Genomic DNA, 17351 nt, shown 5'->3' on the forward strand with positions numbered 1-17351 from the left:
TCTAATCTCCCAAAATTCTCAGAAAGCGGGTACTGCTAATACCTCTATCTTAGAGATGAAGAAATAGAGGTACTGAGAGTTAAGGAGACAGACATACACACCCCTGAAAAAGTCTCCCAAGAAAAAAGTCCCAACTACTGAGCATATATAGGACTCTCCAAAATCTAGCCCTACTTTCCTCTACAGCTTCATCTTTTTCTGTCTTCATGTTTCCATTATATCTCCATCCTCTAAGCAACTGCTCCAGCTATTATGAATGACTGTAGCTCACTCAACTGTCCAGATAGTTTCATGGATCTGGACCAGTGTACACAATGCCTAAGCTTTCTTGTCTTAATTCAACAGTAAACATCTACTCAACTGCCATGACTGAGCTAAAGTTACAACACTTCTGTGATGCAATAATCTTACACACAACCCACATATGCTCAACCTCCCAAACAAAGTAGAATTCACAACTCTCTTTTATAGCATTACTGCAGCAAATGTGTCTATATAACAACTACAAAAACTTTATTCCAGAATGCTATGAGGAATCAAGTACCCATACACATTTCTGAAGCTGTATCATGACATATGACATTTTTCTGTAGACAAATCTTGTGATAAACAACAGTGGTCATACAAACTTTGAGTTTTAATTCCATTTGGAGATTATCTAAAAACAAAATCAATTAAAATGAACACTCTGCTGGGCTCAGTGGCTCAACCTGTAATCCCAGCACTTTGGGAGGCTGAGGTGAGTGGATTGCCTGAGCCCGCGGGTTCGAGACCCGCCTGGGCAACTTGGTGAGATCTCATCTCTACAATAAAATCAAAAAAATTAGCTGGGCGTGGTAGCGTGCGCCTGTAGTTCCAGCTACTTGGAAGGCTGAGGTGGAAGGATCGCCGGAGCCCAGCAGGTCGAGGCTGCGGTGGCCGGGAGCGGCCACTGCACTCCAGTCTGGGTGACAGAGTGAGACTCCAATTCAAAAATAAATAAAATAAAATAAAATAAAATGAACATTCCTTCTATACAAAGACTGATAGAGTTATATAAAAATTTAAAACAACCTAACTAGCTTATTTCAACAAAACCTAAATGAAATCAAAATTCTGTAGAGAATTAAATATTCCACACTTCTCAAAGCCAAGGTCAGGCAAAAAGTGCATCCTTGCAAAGTGAAAAACAAACAAATCTTTTTCCCTTCTGATACTCTCACAACACGGAACACTTCTCTGACTAGATGTTTAGTGGGGGAGGGTTTCCCCACACACCAACCAACTATCTAGCAGACACTGGTGTCCTGTAATTCAATTCAATTCTGATATGATCTACCTCGAGTTTGCACCAGATGCCACAGGTTGAGGGCTCAGTCCCACAAGACTGCCCCTCACTTCATATGCCCATCACAATTTCCAGGTTGTGACCAGATTTAAACTGGGGTTCCCACGACCCTTGCCTTAGATTTAATTGATTTGCTAAAGCAGTTCACACAACTCAGAGAAACACTTACATTTGTTGGTTTATTATAAAGGATACTACAAAGGATAGGTGAACAGCCAGATGGAAGAAATGCATAAGGCAAGGTATGGGAGGGTGGGAAAGAAGGGACATGGAGCTTCTATACCTTCTCTGGGCATGCCACCTTCCCAGCACCTCCATGTGGTTCAGCAATCCGGAAGCGTTCCAAACTCTGTCCTTAGGGTTTTTATTAAGGCTTCTTTAAGTACATATGATTGATTAAATCACTGACCATTGGTGATCAGCTCAACTTTTAGCTCTCTAATCACGCCTTGGACTTTCTGGCAATCAGCCACTATTCTGAAGCTATCTAAGTTATCTCAGTGGTATACAAAAGACACTATTATTACTCCAGAGAATCCAAGGGTTTTAGCAGTATACCAGGAACCAGGGGCAAAGGTCAAATACATATTTCTTATTATAACACAATATCGCACTAGCCTAGACAGCCTTTTATCTGATTTGTATTGCTGCAGTGCCTACAAAACTGCCTATCATAACAAAAGCTCAATAAATGCTTGCTGATAAAAGAATCACTTTTATTAGTTAATACATAGTTTAAAACTTATTTATATTAAAAACTTAAACAAGTTAGACTATACTTTAATTTTTTTTTTTGGAGTCGGAGTCTTACTCTGTCACCCTCTCTGCAGTGTAGTGGCATACTCACAGCCACCGCAGCCTGAACCTGCTAGTCTCAGGCGATCCTTTCCTCTCAGCCTTCCAAGTAGCTGGAACTACAGGCATGTGTCACCATGCCCAGCTAATTTTTTGATTTATTGTAGAGACAAGATCTTCTTACCAAGTTGCCCAGGATGGTCTTGAACCCCTGGGCTCAGGCAGTCCTCTCAACTCTACCTCCCAAAGTGCTGGGATTACAGGCGTGAGCCACCATGCCCAGACTGAGTATACTTTAAATTTTGCAAGAATCTCAAGGATTCAACAGAAGCCTCAAATAATTTCTATGCTTTCAATGGATCACTCCAAATCTAATGTCCAATTCTCCTTCTTCATCCCCACAATGGGTTATGCTAGTTTTTGTTGCTACTACAACTCAAATATCCCCTATTCTTTCAAATTTATTCATCCTGATTTTTTTTTTTTTTGAGTCAGAGTCTTATCCTGTTGCCCAGGCCAGAGTGCAAGCGCCCTATCATGGCTTACCACAGCCTCTAACTCCTGGACTCAAGCAATCTTTCTGCCTCAGTCTCCCAAGTAGCTGGGACTACAGGTACAAGTCACCATGCCTGGCTAATTTTTTTATTTTTTGTAGAAATAAGGTCTCATTATGTTACCTAAGCTGGTCTCGAACTCCTGGGCTCAAGCAATTCTCCTGCCCCGGCCTCCAAAGTGCTGAGATTACAGGTATGAGACACTGTGTCTGGCCACCCTGAAGATTTTAAAAATAATTTCCTCAAGTTAGAAAATGTATCAAAATTGTTATGAAAAAATTTTATATTAATTATTTTACACAGGCAGTCATTGTGTAGTAGCTAAAAATGACTATGCAAGCTGAAACCATTGCAAAGCAATAGTAATGATCAAAGAGGAAAATTTAAATTGTCCTATGACCTTTTTTGTGAAAACATTTAAAATATTAAAAATTGTCAGTTTAAATGTAAATGTCAGCTTAAGTATCAGTTTAAATGAAAAATATTGTATAAGTAATATTTTCTTACTATGTTAGAATTTAAAATGTAAGAATCATTGAGAATCAAAGTGTTTTATTTATTTATATTTTGTTTTTTGGTTTTTTTTGAGTTAGAGTCTCACTCTGTCGCTCAGACTGGAGTGCAGTGGCCACTCCCGGCCACTGCAGCCTCAACCTGCTGGGCTCCAGCAATCCTTCCGCATCAGCCTTCCAAGTAGCTGGAACAACAGGCGTGCACTACCACGCCCGGCTCATTTTGATTTATTGTAGAGATGAGGTCTCGCCAAGTTGCCCAGGTGGGTTGCGAACCCTCGGGCTCAGGCAATCCACTCACCTCCGCCTCCCAAAGGTGCGGGATTACAGGCTGAGCCATCAAGCCCAGCTTATTTATATTTTTTAAAAGCCTACCAAGAGTAGATAAAACCTGTCATCTTCTCTTCACATAACTTATGATAGAGAACAAGCATCTTTTCTGTATCTTGACAAACTGTCATGATCCTATCTAAGTTTGAAGTAGTTTCCAAAATTTTCCATTTGCCCTTTCAATCTTGTATATCTCTATGAGTTCCTTTACTGCGAAAGTTTTGAAGGTATCACTTCCAAAGGACATGATCATCCTTATTGTTCATCATTTTCCTCATTTATGTCCATAGGTTTGACTTCATGAAATTCCTCAAGCTACATATCTACACACTCTCCGTTATGACCACTTGGAGACCCTGTCTTTCATCATGTAAGCTAATGATGGGCTGCCTTCCAAAAAGGATCTATCCCATCAACATTAAATAGCTGATTATCATAACTACCTGTCTTCGCTAATCCTCAGAACCTGAGTACAAATTTCATAGGAGCACACTATCGACTGTTACATCCTTGCCAGAAAGCTCGATTCTGAAATGATGAAACCAGACTTTACTGGCAATAAGAAATTTTTAAAAAAAAAAGAAAAATTATTTATTCTCCTTATAATTACAGTTTTCTTTCACTATAGCAACTAAATTCAACACTTCGGCCTGAATGCTAGACAAACTGACTGGGATCTGTTCCTAGTATAATAAACTAAATGATGCTGAAGCAATTTGTATATTTATTAAAACTTTTCAAGATAGTTTGCAGCGCAGCTACATGTACACCTAGTTCTTGTCCTAGCTTATCTATCACCATTTTTTTTTTATTATAAAGATATACAATTCAGGGATAGGTATACATGGATTATGCAGGTACCCTTGTTGATGAGATCTGTCACCATTTTTTTTTTTTTGAGTTGGAGCCTCACTCAGTCGCCCAGACTGGAATGCAGTGGCCGCTCCTGGCCACCGCAGCCTCGTCTGCTGGGCTCCAGTGATCCTTCTGCCTCAGCCTTCCAAGTAGCTGGAATTACAGGCATGCGCTACCACGCCCAGCTGATTTTTTAATTTATTGTAGAGATAAGGTCTCGCTGCCCAGGCAGGTCTTGAACCCGTGGGCTCAGGCAATCCACTCACCTCAGCCTCCCAAAGGCGCGGGATTACAGGCTGAGCCACCGAGCCCAGCTGTCACCATTTTTTAATCTTCTATTCACAACCAATTTTTCTTTTCATTTCACTTTCATCTTTGTTCACTAATTGCCTACTTTTGAGTATGATGTTTTACAATGAGGCAATGAGGAAAATTTAAATTGTCCCATGATCTTGTCCTTAAAAGACAAGGATGCAACACAAATACATATTTTGCTGTCTGTATGAACTAAATAAGAGATGCACAGTAAGCAACTCCAACAGACTTTGAAAGAAGTGATGTGACTGGTCTTTGATCATGACAGGCATCTGTTAATATATAGTGACCTGTTGATTGAAGGGCTAGCTTCAAAGTTTATACATTGTACAATTATTTACAGTTGATGTATCATTAATACATGAAATCTGAAGTGTGTTGTTATAGCGCCAGTGTTTAACTAAACCATGACAACTGCAATTCAAGCATATCAGAACAACAACAAAAAAGGGACTAACTATAAAGAAAAACAATTTAGTTAAACAAAGAAGATACCTGCTATCAAATATATAATATGTCTCAAGAAAGACTGATAATTTCAATACTTTTACATTCTATCCACAGTTCTGCTACTAATTAACTAAAAGATCTTTCTTTTTTTTTTTTTTTTTTTTTTTTAGTTGGAGTCTCACTCTGTCACCCAGACTGGAGTGCAGTGGCCGCTCCCAGCCACCGCAGCCTCGACCTGCTGGGCTCCAGCAATCCTTCCACCTCAGCCTTCCACGGAGCTGAAACTACAGGCGCGCACTACCACGCCCGGCTCATTTTGAATTATTGTAGAGATGAGGTCTCACCAAGTTGCCCAGATGCGTCTCAAACCTGCAGGCTCAGGCAACCCACTCACCTCAGCCTCCCAAAGGCGCTGAATTACAGGCTGAGCCACCGAGCCCAGCTAACTAAAAGATCTTAAGCAAGACACTTAATTCCTCTGGGGCTCAACTTCATCATCCCATATAATGAAAGTATAATAAAGTTGGTCTACATAATCCTAAAAGTTCTCTCCAAACTTTCAAACTTGATGCTCAAAATTCACTCTCAAACTAGGCATAAACTAAAAACTCAAATTAGTGTACTGAAAACTTGATAATGGAACTATAAAAGTAAGTAATTCTCTCTCCACAGTGTTTTTATCAATTCAAATGACTTTTTTTTTTGGTCTGGGCATGGTGACTCATGCCTGTAATCCCAACTCTTTGGGAGGCCAAGGCAGGAGAACTGCTTGAGCCCAGGAGTTCAAGATCAGTCTAGGCAACATAGCAAGACCTCATCTCTATAAAAATAAATAAATAAATAACTTTTAAAGACATTCACAACACTTCCTTTATTTTTTTGAGTCGAGTCTCATTGTCACCCAGTCTGGAGTGCAGTGGCACGCTCACAACCACTATAGCCTCAACCTGCTAGGCTCAGGTGATCCCTCCACTTCAGTCTTCCAAGTAGCTGGAACTACAGGCATGTGCCATAATGTCTGGCTAATTTTTTTATTTACTGTAGAGACGAGGTCTCACCAAATTGCCCAGGCTGGTCTCAAATTCCTGGGCTCAGACAATCTTCTTGCCTCCGCCTCCCAAAGTGCTGGGATTACAAGCGTGAGTCACTGTGACCAGCTACAACTCTTCCTTAAAAAACAGAATCAAACCCATCTTCTTTTCACATTTTTATTCATTCCAAATGTATGTAAGGTTAATTAAACAAAATGATTATTTCCACTGAAATTACTTTGACATAAACTAAAATGTAAACAGATTTGATCTCCATCAAAACAAGACTGGCTATCTATCTGCTGTAGGTATACTTATTATTTGTAATTCACATTCCATATGCTGGCAGCATATTTTATTAGCAGCTTTTTTCTAATGTTGATTAAAATAAAAACCAAAGTTTTAAGTAGAAGCAGTGGAGGTAAGTTTCATCTTACAAATTCATAACTGTATAAAATAAAGCAAATGAATAAATTTTAAGTTCAGAAATAAACCTTAACAAGCTAGCCATCAAAAATGTTCTATTAAAGTTTCACAGAACATATCAGCTGAGTGTTAAACCTACATTACATATTTTAATGAAAAAAGTTGTTTAAAAAGTTATAATAACAAACAAAATAGTCAAAATGTATCACTGAATATAGAGAATAGATTCCCAGTTATTACTGAGAAAATAGCTTTAAAACAAGATTCAACTACAAAAAGCGAAAATGACTTCTTTTATTACCTCTTTTCTCAATAGCTAAAAAGAGAAATCAAACTACCTAAGCAAAGAAAAATCATTTTTGAATAGTTGGATAATGTCTTTCTTGCAATCTCCATGTGTTGAACACTTTATTTACCCTTAAGAGTAAACGAAGGAAAAAGGAAAATATGTGTTTCCGAGACTGAGTGTGGTAGCTCATGCCTGTAACCTCTGCATTTTGGAAGGCTGAGGCAAGAGAATCACTGTAGTCCAGGGGTTCAAGACCAGCCTGGACAAAACAGTGAAACCTCGTCTCTACAAAACAAATCAAAAAATTAGCCATGTGTGGTGGTGCATGCCTGTAGTTCCAGCTACTCTGGAAGCTGAGGTGGAAGGATCACCTGAGTCCACGAAGTCAAGGTTGTGTTGAGCCGTGATTATGACACTGCACTCCAACCTGGGCAACAGAGTGAGACCTCAACTCAAAAAAAAGAAAAAAGAAAAAGTGTTTCCATGATTCTTTATAAGATTAGAACTTTTAAATAATAGTTTTTGTCACCAAGTTTTGTAGTACAAAATGATGTATAAATTTGTTTACTAGTTTGGAAAGTCAAGAGCATTTATAATAAAATCCATGATGTTTCTCATAGAAAATATTTGTACTGCTTCTCAAAATCTATAATATAAACTTGTGAATTATAAAACTGACCAAAAAAATAAAATAAAATAAAATGTTTCTTTAATTATGTAATATATAAAAACCTTACACTGCTTTGCCTTCAATTAGTAATCCCTGACTTCAATCAAGGGGCAAATTACCACAACCTCCCAAAGTAAAAATCAATCCAAAGAGATCTCCAGACTCTTATTTTGACAAAAAAATGAAGGGCCAACTGATGTTCAACTTCTTCAAAGCAACTGTGGAATTAAAGGCCAATACACACAAAGATTATCTGGCCTGCAGTCATATAAGATACATCTGGAAAAGAGAATTTGAAGCCATATTTTCCTAATTCTGTGACCCACAGAGTTCCAAGACCCTTTCAGAAGTCTCCAAACCATTTCCACAGTAGTACTAAGGCATTATTTGTAGTTTTCACTGAGCTGACATTTACACTAATGGTGCAAAAGCAATGTGAGTACAACTACTGGTCCCTTAGGCAGTGAGTGGCATTAAACTGTACTGATAGTCACTGTATTTATCACAACCACACATATTTATTAAGTAAGCAACTAGGTCAGGCAAGGTGGCTCATGCCTATAATCCCCGCACTTTGGAACATAGAGGCAAGAGAACTGCCTGAGTCAAGGGATTCAAGACCAGCCTGGGCAACCTGACAAGACCCGTCTCTACAATAAATCAAAAAATTAGCTGAGCGGCATGGTGCACACCTGTGGTTCCAGCAACTTGAAATACTGAGATGGAAGGATTGCCTGAGCCCAGCAAGTCAAGGCTGCACTGGCCATGAGCATGTCACTCTAGCTTGGGCTACAGAACAAGACTTTGACTCAATAATTAGATAGATAGACAGATAGACAGACAGACAGACAGACAGCACCCCTAAGAGAATTAGCTACCATTTGCCCCTTTAATTCTGAATTATTAAGTTAGCTGGGTGAGGCGCCTGTCTATAGTCCAAGCTACTTAGGAGGCTGAGGCCAAAGGATTCCCTGAAACCAGGAGGTAAGGCTATGGTGAGTTATGAGCGTGCCACTGTACTCCCTCCTGGGTGACAGAATGAGACCTGGACTCAAAAAATATATATATTTTTTTTTCAGATGAGCACAGTGGCTCCAATCCCAGCACTTTGGAAGGCTGAGGCGAGAGGACTGCCTGAGCTCACAGTTTCAAGACCAGCCTGGGCGATTTGGCAAGAACTCCATCTCTACAATAAAGAAATAAATAAAAATTAGCCAGACATGGTGTTGCATGCCTGTAGTTCCAGTTACTTGGAAGGCTGAAGCAGAAGGAACCCAGCAGGTCGAGGCTGCAGTGGTTGTGAGCATGCCACTGCACACCAGCCTAGGCGACAGTGTGAGACTGCAACTCAAAATATATATATTTTTTTTTTCATTATTATTACGGGGCCAAATTTTTCAGAATTGAATGCTCAACCTTAATAAGAAAAGTGCACATAATAGTCAAAAAATTTACAATATTTTTCCATAAGAAGAAAAGGAAGAGCAAGTACCAAAATCCCTACTTCTGAATATTAAAGGTTATCATGCATGTATGCATTAGAGGAAGACTAACATTTAAATATTTTTTAAAATTTTGAAGAAGGAAATATATTGTAGAACTAACCAAGTATCATCAAGAACTTTTAAAGAACAACTTAAAAGTAAGCCCAATCTTGGGGCTGGGAAGCCATTTCCCCAGGCTTCTCCCCCTCCCCATAGGAACAGGATTGGCCTTAGCTTCTGGGTCTATCTGCTATCTTCCCTCTACTTCCTACCAGCTATTCTGCCTTTCTTTGAGCTCTGTTGAGCTTAGGAATCTTAGTTTTTTATTTCCCAGCTCTTCATTTTTTACTTCTGGTCAAACTTTTTTTGGGGGGTGGGGGAGAATGTTGTGGTTTTTTGTGTTCTGTTTTTGCTTCTAAGAAAGCATTTGCCTTTCTTCCTCTCCCAACATAACAATCATGGTAACAGAATGTAACTGTTGATTTACCAATGTATTTGATGTAAGTAAAAAAGGGGGAAAAAAAGTAAGCCCATCAATTCGGTCTTAATTGTAATTAAAATATTCATTCCTTTAGTGATCTTCCATTAACTTTTTCTATCAGGAAAAAGACATGACCAAAATCTAAGTTCCTTGTGCCTTTCAAAGCTACAATTAAAATGTGATACGATTAAATGTAATTATAAGTTAGTATAACATTTAATATATAAGTAGAGAACAGCAGGATCAAGTGCAAAATAGTCACAAATATTTTAACTACATTTTAGCATTTTTTAGTTCTCACACATGATTCATACAGTGATGTTACATTCATTAATCCCAACTAATATAACAGACCGGTAAAAAGGAAATCAATAAAAACAATACCTAAGAAGTATAAAAACAGCATTTTTGGATCATTCATCTTATACAGGAATTGTCTTTTTGAATAAACATTTTATCAAGTGCATACTGTATATTCGGTCCCTTTCTAAAGGTGAAGTAAATGCATAAGCTAATTAGTTGTCAACAAGTTACACGCTGGAAAATAATCTTAGTAAAATTGCTTTCCTAGCTATAGAAACTGCATGCACTCAATCATGTGTCTCTAAAACTCTTAATTTATGAAATGTCAATACATGCTGTTTATACAATCACATTTAAAGACTAGCCATTCATTCATTAAAGACTAGCTATTCAATTACACTTGAAACACATCTCTTTAAAACAATATATACCAATTCAATTATAAATGTTAATTATATATGTGTGTGTGTATATAGGAATTGATTTATCAATTTTAAACAACTGTAAAATTCAAAATTTTTAAATAATCATGTATCACTTTGATAAGCAGAAAACAAAATTTTAATCCCAGACAGGTGTGAACAAAAGTTATCTGAAAAGGAATTTGGAGGAAAGAGATTATTTTAACATCAGTTTGTAAACTGGGGAGCAAAGTGTTCACTGCAAAATGAAGGAAGGTGCATCCCAGAGAATAGAGGAAGGGTTTGGCTTTTATAGACAAAGTTCTTGCCCAGGTATGCAACCAGGTCTGTTTATGCAAATGAAGGATTCAAATCTGCTAAGTTCTGATTGGTCAATACAGCTGAGTTTTAATTGGTTGGTACTACTAAGCCCTGATTGGTTGACATAACTGAGCCATGATTGGCTAATACAGGTGAGCTCTGACTGGATGGTTCAGATAAGCTTTGAAGGTCGCCAAGTAAAACAGAGGTGTGAGTTTTCAGGGAAATGAGAAAATGCATGTGACCTCTAGTCAGCAAACGGCCACCTGGCTCTATTTAAAATTTAGACCTAGTTAGCCAGCTGCAATCTCTCTTAAAGGATTGGCTCTTTCAGACTCATATTTGTTCACACACAACATAATATGTATACACTTACAATGTACATTTTTTTTTTTTGAGTTGGAGTCTCACTCTGTCACCCATACTGGAGTGCAGTGGCCGCTCCCAGCCACGGCAGCCTCGACCTGTTGGGCTCCGGCGATCCTTCCGCCTCAGCCTTCCAAGTAGCTGGAACTACAGGCACACGCTACCACGCCCGGCTAATTTTTTGAATTATTATAGAGATGAGGTCTCGCCAAGTTGCCCAGGTGGGTCTTGAACCCACGGGCTCAGGCAATCCACTCACCTCAGCCTCCCAAAGCGCGGGATTACAGGCTGAGTCACCAACCCCGGTTTAAAATGTACATTTTTAAGCTAGGCACAGTGGCTCACACCTGTAATCCTAGCACTTTAGGAGGTTGAGGTGGGAGGATCGCTTGAGCCCAGGAGTTTGAAACCAGCCTAGGCAACATAATAAGACCTTGTCCCTGCCAAAAAAAATTAAAAATAAAACAAAACATATATTTTTAGCATAAATTCAACCAACGTTCAACTTCTTGAAACCAATTGTGGGATAAAGACAGAGGCAAACAAAGGTTATCTGGTCTGCAAATACATGCAGTCATATAAGACACCATTGAAAAATAGAACCCCTACAGCAGTGGTTCCCTGATTCTGTGACCCACAGGGTTAAAAACAAGGGGTAACAACTGAGAATAGAACACAGGCTTTTATTTTAGTTAAACACACACACACATTCTTTACAAATCTAACCTCTAAAACTGTGGCTCCAAATAAAAATGACAGATAAAAGCCTATAAAATAATTTGTTGCCACATTATTTACAACAATTGAAAATTACCTAACACTCTCTCTGCAGTGAAATGGCTAAATGATTTATTAAGGTACATTATACTATGGAATTCAAAGCGGACTTTTATTTATTTATTTATTTTAAAATTATTTTTATTGCCGGGCTCGGTGGCTCAGCCTGTAATCCCGCGCCTTTGGGAGGCTGAGGTAAGTGGATTGCCTGAGCCCGCGGGTTCAAGACCCACCTGGGCAGAGAGACCTCATCTCTACAATAAATCAAAAATCAGCCGGGCGTGGTAGCGCGTATCTGTAATTCCGGCTACTCGAAAGGCTGAGGCAGAAGGATCACCGGAGCCCAGCAGATCAAGGCTACGGTGGCCGGGAGTGGCCACTGCACTCCAGTCTGGGCAACAGAGTGAGACTCCAACTCAAAAAATACATAAATAAATAAATAAAGTACTAAGTGGGGGGCAAACGCCAATCTAAAATTCAAAATCCTCCAAGTATCCTTCAAAACTATGCCAGGGACAGGGCACATACCTGTAATCCCAGCTATTCAGGAGGCTGAGGCAGGAGGACCACTTGAGCCCAAGAGTTTGAGTACAGCCCAGGCAACATAGCTAGACCTCATATCTTAAAACAATAAAATATTTCAGTCAGGCGTGGTGGCTCACTTTTGCAATCCCAGCACTTTGGGAGGTGGAGGCAAGAGGACTGCCTGAGCCCAAGGCTTCAAGACCAGCCTGGGCAACTTGGCGAGACCTTGTTTTCTACAATAAATCAAAAACTTAGCCAGGTGTGGAGGTGTGCACCAGTAGTTCCAGCTACTTGGAAGGCGGAGGCTGAAGGATCACACAAGCCTAGCAGGCGAAGCTATGGTGGCCGTGAGCGTACCACTGCACTCCAGCCTGGGCGACAGAGTGAGACTCCTACTATAAATAAAATAAAATCTTTCTAAACTAAAGGCAAAATAAAGAGCTTTCCAAAAACTGAAAGAATTCATTATCACCAGACCAGTACTATTAAGAGGTAGTAAAACAAAGTCCTTCAGGTACAAGGAAAATGATACCACACAGAAATCAGTAGATGGCACTGGAGGAATACTCCAGAAGAAAGGGACTTCTCTTACAATTACAATGTGCTCTAACGTACTTGCTCCAGTGGAGGATTGTGTTGTGCAGGACTCTAAATTGCCCTCCCAATGACCAACACTGCAATAAGGCTCAGTCACACATACAAACTCTCTCACGGCTAGTTTCCTGGCAAGTTCAGCCAGCATACCCGAGGGCAGTAACCCAGCAAGTTTCAGCAGCATTCCTGTGGCAGAGAGACTACCCAGAGAATTCTGTGAGTGCCCTAGCTGGCTTCTTAGCCAGATTCAGCAAGGAGCTTCCTGGTGACTTTTACTGGCACCTCAGAAGGAGCTTCATGATTGCCAGCAAAAGTCTGCAGCAAGCCGGGCTTGGTGGCTCAGCCTGTAATCCCACGCCTTGGGAGGCTGAGGTGAGTGGACTGCCTGAGCCCGCGGGTTCGAGACCCACCTGGGCAACTTGGTGAGACCTCATCTCTACAATAAATCAAAAATGAGCCTGGCATGGTAGCGCGCACCTGTAGTTCCAGCTACTTGGAAGGCTGAGGCGGAAGGATCGCCGGAGCCTAGCAGGTAGAGGCTGCAATGGCCGGGAGCGGCCACTGCACTCCAGTCTGGGCGACAGAGTGAGACTCCAACTCAAAAAAAAAAAAGGCTGCAGCACCTCAAGCTTCTCTAGCATCCAGTAGACCACACCCTCTCCAACAGGATCTGACTCCCAGCCTTGAGGCTAAACATCTTCCAAATTTGTCCCTTCCTTGCTACCCTGCCTCAACCTTACAGGTAGTGGCTGCTTCCTCTATAGCTATTCTGTATACTTTAGAGTTCCCTTTACGTCTTAGAATTAATGACTCATATTCAAACTACTGTGTGATTTTTGTCCTCTGACTGATACAGAATTGGTATTTGCAGTAGTCACAAGAGACAGACACACAAAGATGAGAGTTGGAAATTGGTTTGTTTGTGTCCTAGGGCTTGAGTATAGGGCCCAAGCAGAAACGTGGATGGTAATAATCCCAGGTATACAGAAGCATCACAATTAAACTATGACCTGTGGTTGATTATGATGAAGTGTCAACTGAAGCAAGTACAGTGGGAACCCAAGAGGTTGTTGCACTTAACTGGTAAAGCAGTAGTGATGGCTAGAAGTCTGTTATGCGACATGAATTCTCTAAGTGCTCTTGTGCATTACTGAATAAAATAAATTCAGGTTCATTAACTTAGCTTAAGTCACAGTCAAAGAAAGGGTGCTTTCAGGACAACCTTAAAAAAAATCTTAGTTCTTATAGCCACAGGTTAACATTGCTTAAAATCAAATGCAAAATTTAATTGTGCAAACTGCCAAATTACAAAACCAGCTGAATTCGCAGTCCCATCAGGTTTCTCATGTGAAAGCAAGAGCAATTACTGGGAAAGAATGGGATTCTGAAATGTTAAATGAGAACAAATGACTGAACCAGACTGAAACTTACAATTTCAAATCTCTACTTATCTACCTGTATCTAAGGAGAGTAGCCTTCCTTTGCCTCAAAAGTCCTATGATATCCTCATGTGCAGTAGATCCCTTGCAGGAAGATGTTTATTCTCCTCAAAACCAACCACTACCAACTCTATTGCCACAATACCCATAACTAAGGTCAAATCTCAGTATGTTACAGGGGACAGGTACATACAATGGCCCAAGAGGAAACAGCTTACACATCAAAATTTTCCAAGATTTTGCTAATATTTAAAGGAAAGCAACCTGGGGGATACATGTACAGAACAGATTATAAGGATATTAGACTCAAGCAGCTAGAATTCACTAATACAAGGTATACTTAACATAGATTCTGAATTTAATGTGTTAGCTTGTGCACCTGAAGGTGTCTCTGAAGGCTTACTTGATTGTTGATTGAAATTCAGACTCAACAATAGCCTACATTTAACGAGACTGATATCCTACAATTTCACTGGCATTATTTAGAAGAGGGAATCCAAAGGCTTAAGGAAATAAGAACACTAGGATGAATTTATCCTCTGCAACCTACACATCTACTACCCAACTACATTCCATGAGAAGGCCCAGGAGACATTAGTGAAAGGAGCACCCACATCCTTTGAAAAGCTCTGAGATTTTTCTCTTTTGCAGGTAAGGAATGACTGTAGGAAATGCCACCATTGAAATGGACTCCTTTGATTTCACCAAGGATAATGGGACCCAGAAGTAGCAGAGGTCAAGTAGCAGCACTTAACCCCAAAGGTAAGGGCAGCAGGGACATACCGGTAATCAGAATGTTTTGGCCAGCAGGGATCTTTGGCAGTGGCTAATTGATCACGATGTTCCTAGGAATGAAATAGATAGGCAGTTTAATCTATATAACAGAAAAATGTCTAAATCTGATGGCCAAAAACCGACTTGAGTCATCACACTGCAAGTCACAGACTATTTGCCCAGTTTCCAGATCTATTCAATTCACAGGCCCAGAGCCTCTGGACTGAGGACAGACAGGTTCCCCTTGAAGAAGGATTCTGCACAAATACTGCCAAGTATATAACATAAATCCTCCATGATCTTCCTCAAATGAACCTGCACCCATTTAGTAGAGCTGTGGTTCTCAATCAAGGGTAATTTTGCTTCCCAAATCTACAAAATCTGGCAATGTCTAGAGGTATTTTTGGTTGTCACAACTTGGGGGTGTTACTAGCATCTAGTTGGTAGAGGTAGAGGCCAGGGCCTAAATATCCTACAATGCACAAGACAGCCCTAAAACAGAATTATCTGGTCTTAAAAGCCCTACGTGAAACACTGTTATGTCCCTGATCTCATCTACTGCTACTCACCACCTTGCTCACTCATGTTCATCTACTGCCTCTTAAACATAAAATATACACAGCACTATACTGCCTCACAGCCTTTGCTTTTGTTGTTCCCTCTTCCCAGAATGTTCTTCCTATCAGATACCCTCATGGCTCACTTTCTCATTTCCTTCAAATCTCTGATTAAATGCTACTGTTTAGAATTGCAATACCCTTCCACCAAAGTACACTGTATCTACATTGCCTACTTTATCTGCCTCTATACAAATGCTCCATTTGGGCAACCCCCTCAGGTCCTATCCCACTGTGGGAGCTTTTCTGTCCTCTTAATAAATCCTGTTTTCTCAAGATGAATATAAAATAAAATTAATTTAAGAAAAAAAATGCTCCATTTAAGACGTTCTAATTATTTGTTTAGCAGTTATCTCCCCCATCCCTGCAATGCAAACTCTGTAAGAGCAGATACTTCCTGAACTTTATTCATTACTGTATCCTCAGTATCAACAACATTCTTCATGCTTCCTGGCATTGACCTCTAGGGCTTCCATGACACTACCCTTGGCTCCTACCCTTTCTCCTTTGCTTTGAGAAATTACCACCTAGTATATGGTAATTATTTCATGGGTACTACGCTATAGAACAGAATTAGATACTGTCTTTATTTCCATTGATCCATTTTGTAAAAAGTTACTGGTACCAGGGCCACAATTCTACTATGGCAAAGCTACCCCCAGCAATCCTTCACCTTCTCCCCTATATTCGATTTCAGAAGGTCAAAAATACATAGAGCCTGGGCATTTTCATATTTTAAGAGGAGGAAGAATTCTCTTGGAGGGTTCTGAAGCATATTACTAATTAAAAACAACGAAATCAGCCAGGCACAGTGGTTCACACCTGTAATCCTAGCCCTTAGGGAGGCTGAGATGGAAGGAAGGATTGCTTGAGCTGAGGAGTTTGAGACCAGCCTGGACAACACAGTGAATCCACACAGTAAATATCTCTACAAAATATTCAGAATATTAGCTGGGAGTGGTATTGCACACCTATAGTTCCAGCTACTCGGGAAGCTGAAGTGGAAGCATCGCCTGAGCCCAGGAGTTCAAGGCTACTGTGAGCTATGGTCACACTAGTGTACTCCAGCCTGTGTAACGGAGTAAGATACTGTCTCTAAAACAAAACCGAAACCACTGGACAAGTGTGCATGCCCACCAACCCAGCTACTCAGAAGGCTGAGGTGGGAGGATCACTTTAGCACAAGAGTTCAATGCTGAAGTGTGCCATGCTGATCGGGTGTCCACATGAAGCTCAATATCAATATGGTGACTTCTCAGGAGTAGGGGGAGAGTCACCAGGTTGCCGAAGAAGGTGTGAGCTGGCCCAGGTCAAAACTCCCGTGCTGGTGTGCTGATCAATAGGGGTTCACACCTGTGAATAGGCACTGCACTCTGGACTGGGCAACAAAACAGACACCATCTCTTTAAAAAAAAAAACACACACGGCCGGGCTCGGTGGCTCAGCCTGTAATCCCAGCGCTTTAGGAGGCTGAGGTGAGTGGATTGCCTGAGCCCGTGGGTTTGAGACCCACCTGGGCAACTTGGCAAGACCTCATCTCTACAATAAACCCAAAAATTAGCCAGGCATGGTAGCGCGTGCCTGTAGTTCCAGCAACTTGGAAGGCTGAGGCGGAAGGATCGCCAGAGCCCAGCAGGTCGCGGCTACGGTGACGGGAACGTGCCACTGCACTCCAGTGTGGGCAACAGAGTGAGACTCCAACTCAAAACACACAC

At 40.6% G+C, this 17351-nt stretch overlaps 1 protein-coding gene across 6 annotated transcripts in view; it reads right to left on the reverse strand.

The window, feature by feature from the left end:
* Nucleotides 1–17351, reverse strand: part of ZMYM4 (zinc finger MYM-type containing 4) — a 155099-nt gene that overhangs the window by 113525 nt on the left and 24223 nt on the right. For 2 of the 6 annotated variants that reach the window (XM_021718132.1, XM_021718130.1), the window contains exon 2: nt 15029–15090. The exons of the other annotated variants lie outside the window; for them this stretch is intronic. The gene's annotated coding sequence lies outside the window, so the exon portion shown is untranslated. The remainder of the gene's footprint in view (nt 1–15028; nt 15091–17351) is intronic. 6 annotated transcript variants of the gene reach the window in all.

This window comes from Carlito syrichta, unplaced genomic scaffold (assembly GCF_000164805.1).
Source record: "Carlito syrichta isolate Samal-C Ts95f unplaced genomic scaffold, Tarsius_syrichta-2.0.1 Scaffold311852, whole genome shotgun sequence".
In the NCBI taxonomy this organism is placed as follows: Eukaryota; Metazoa; Chordata; class Mammalia; order Primates; family Tarsiidae; genus Carlito; species Carlito syrichta.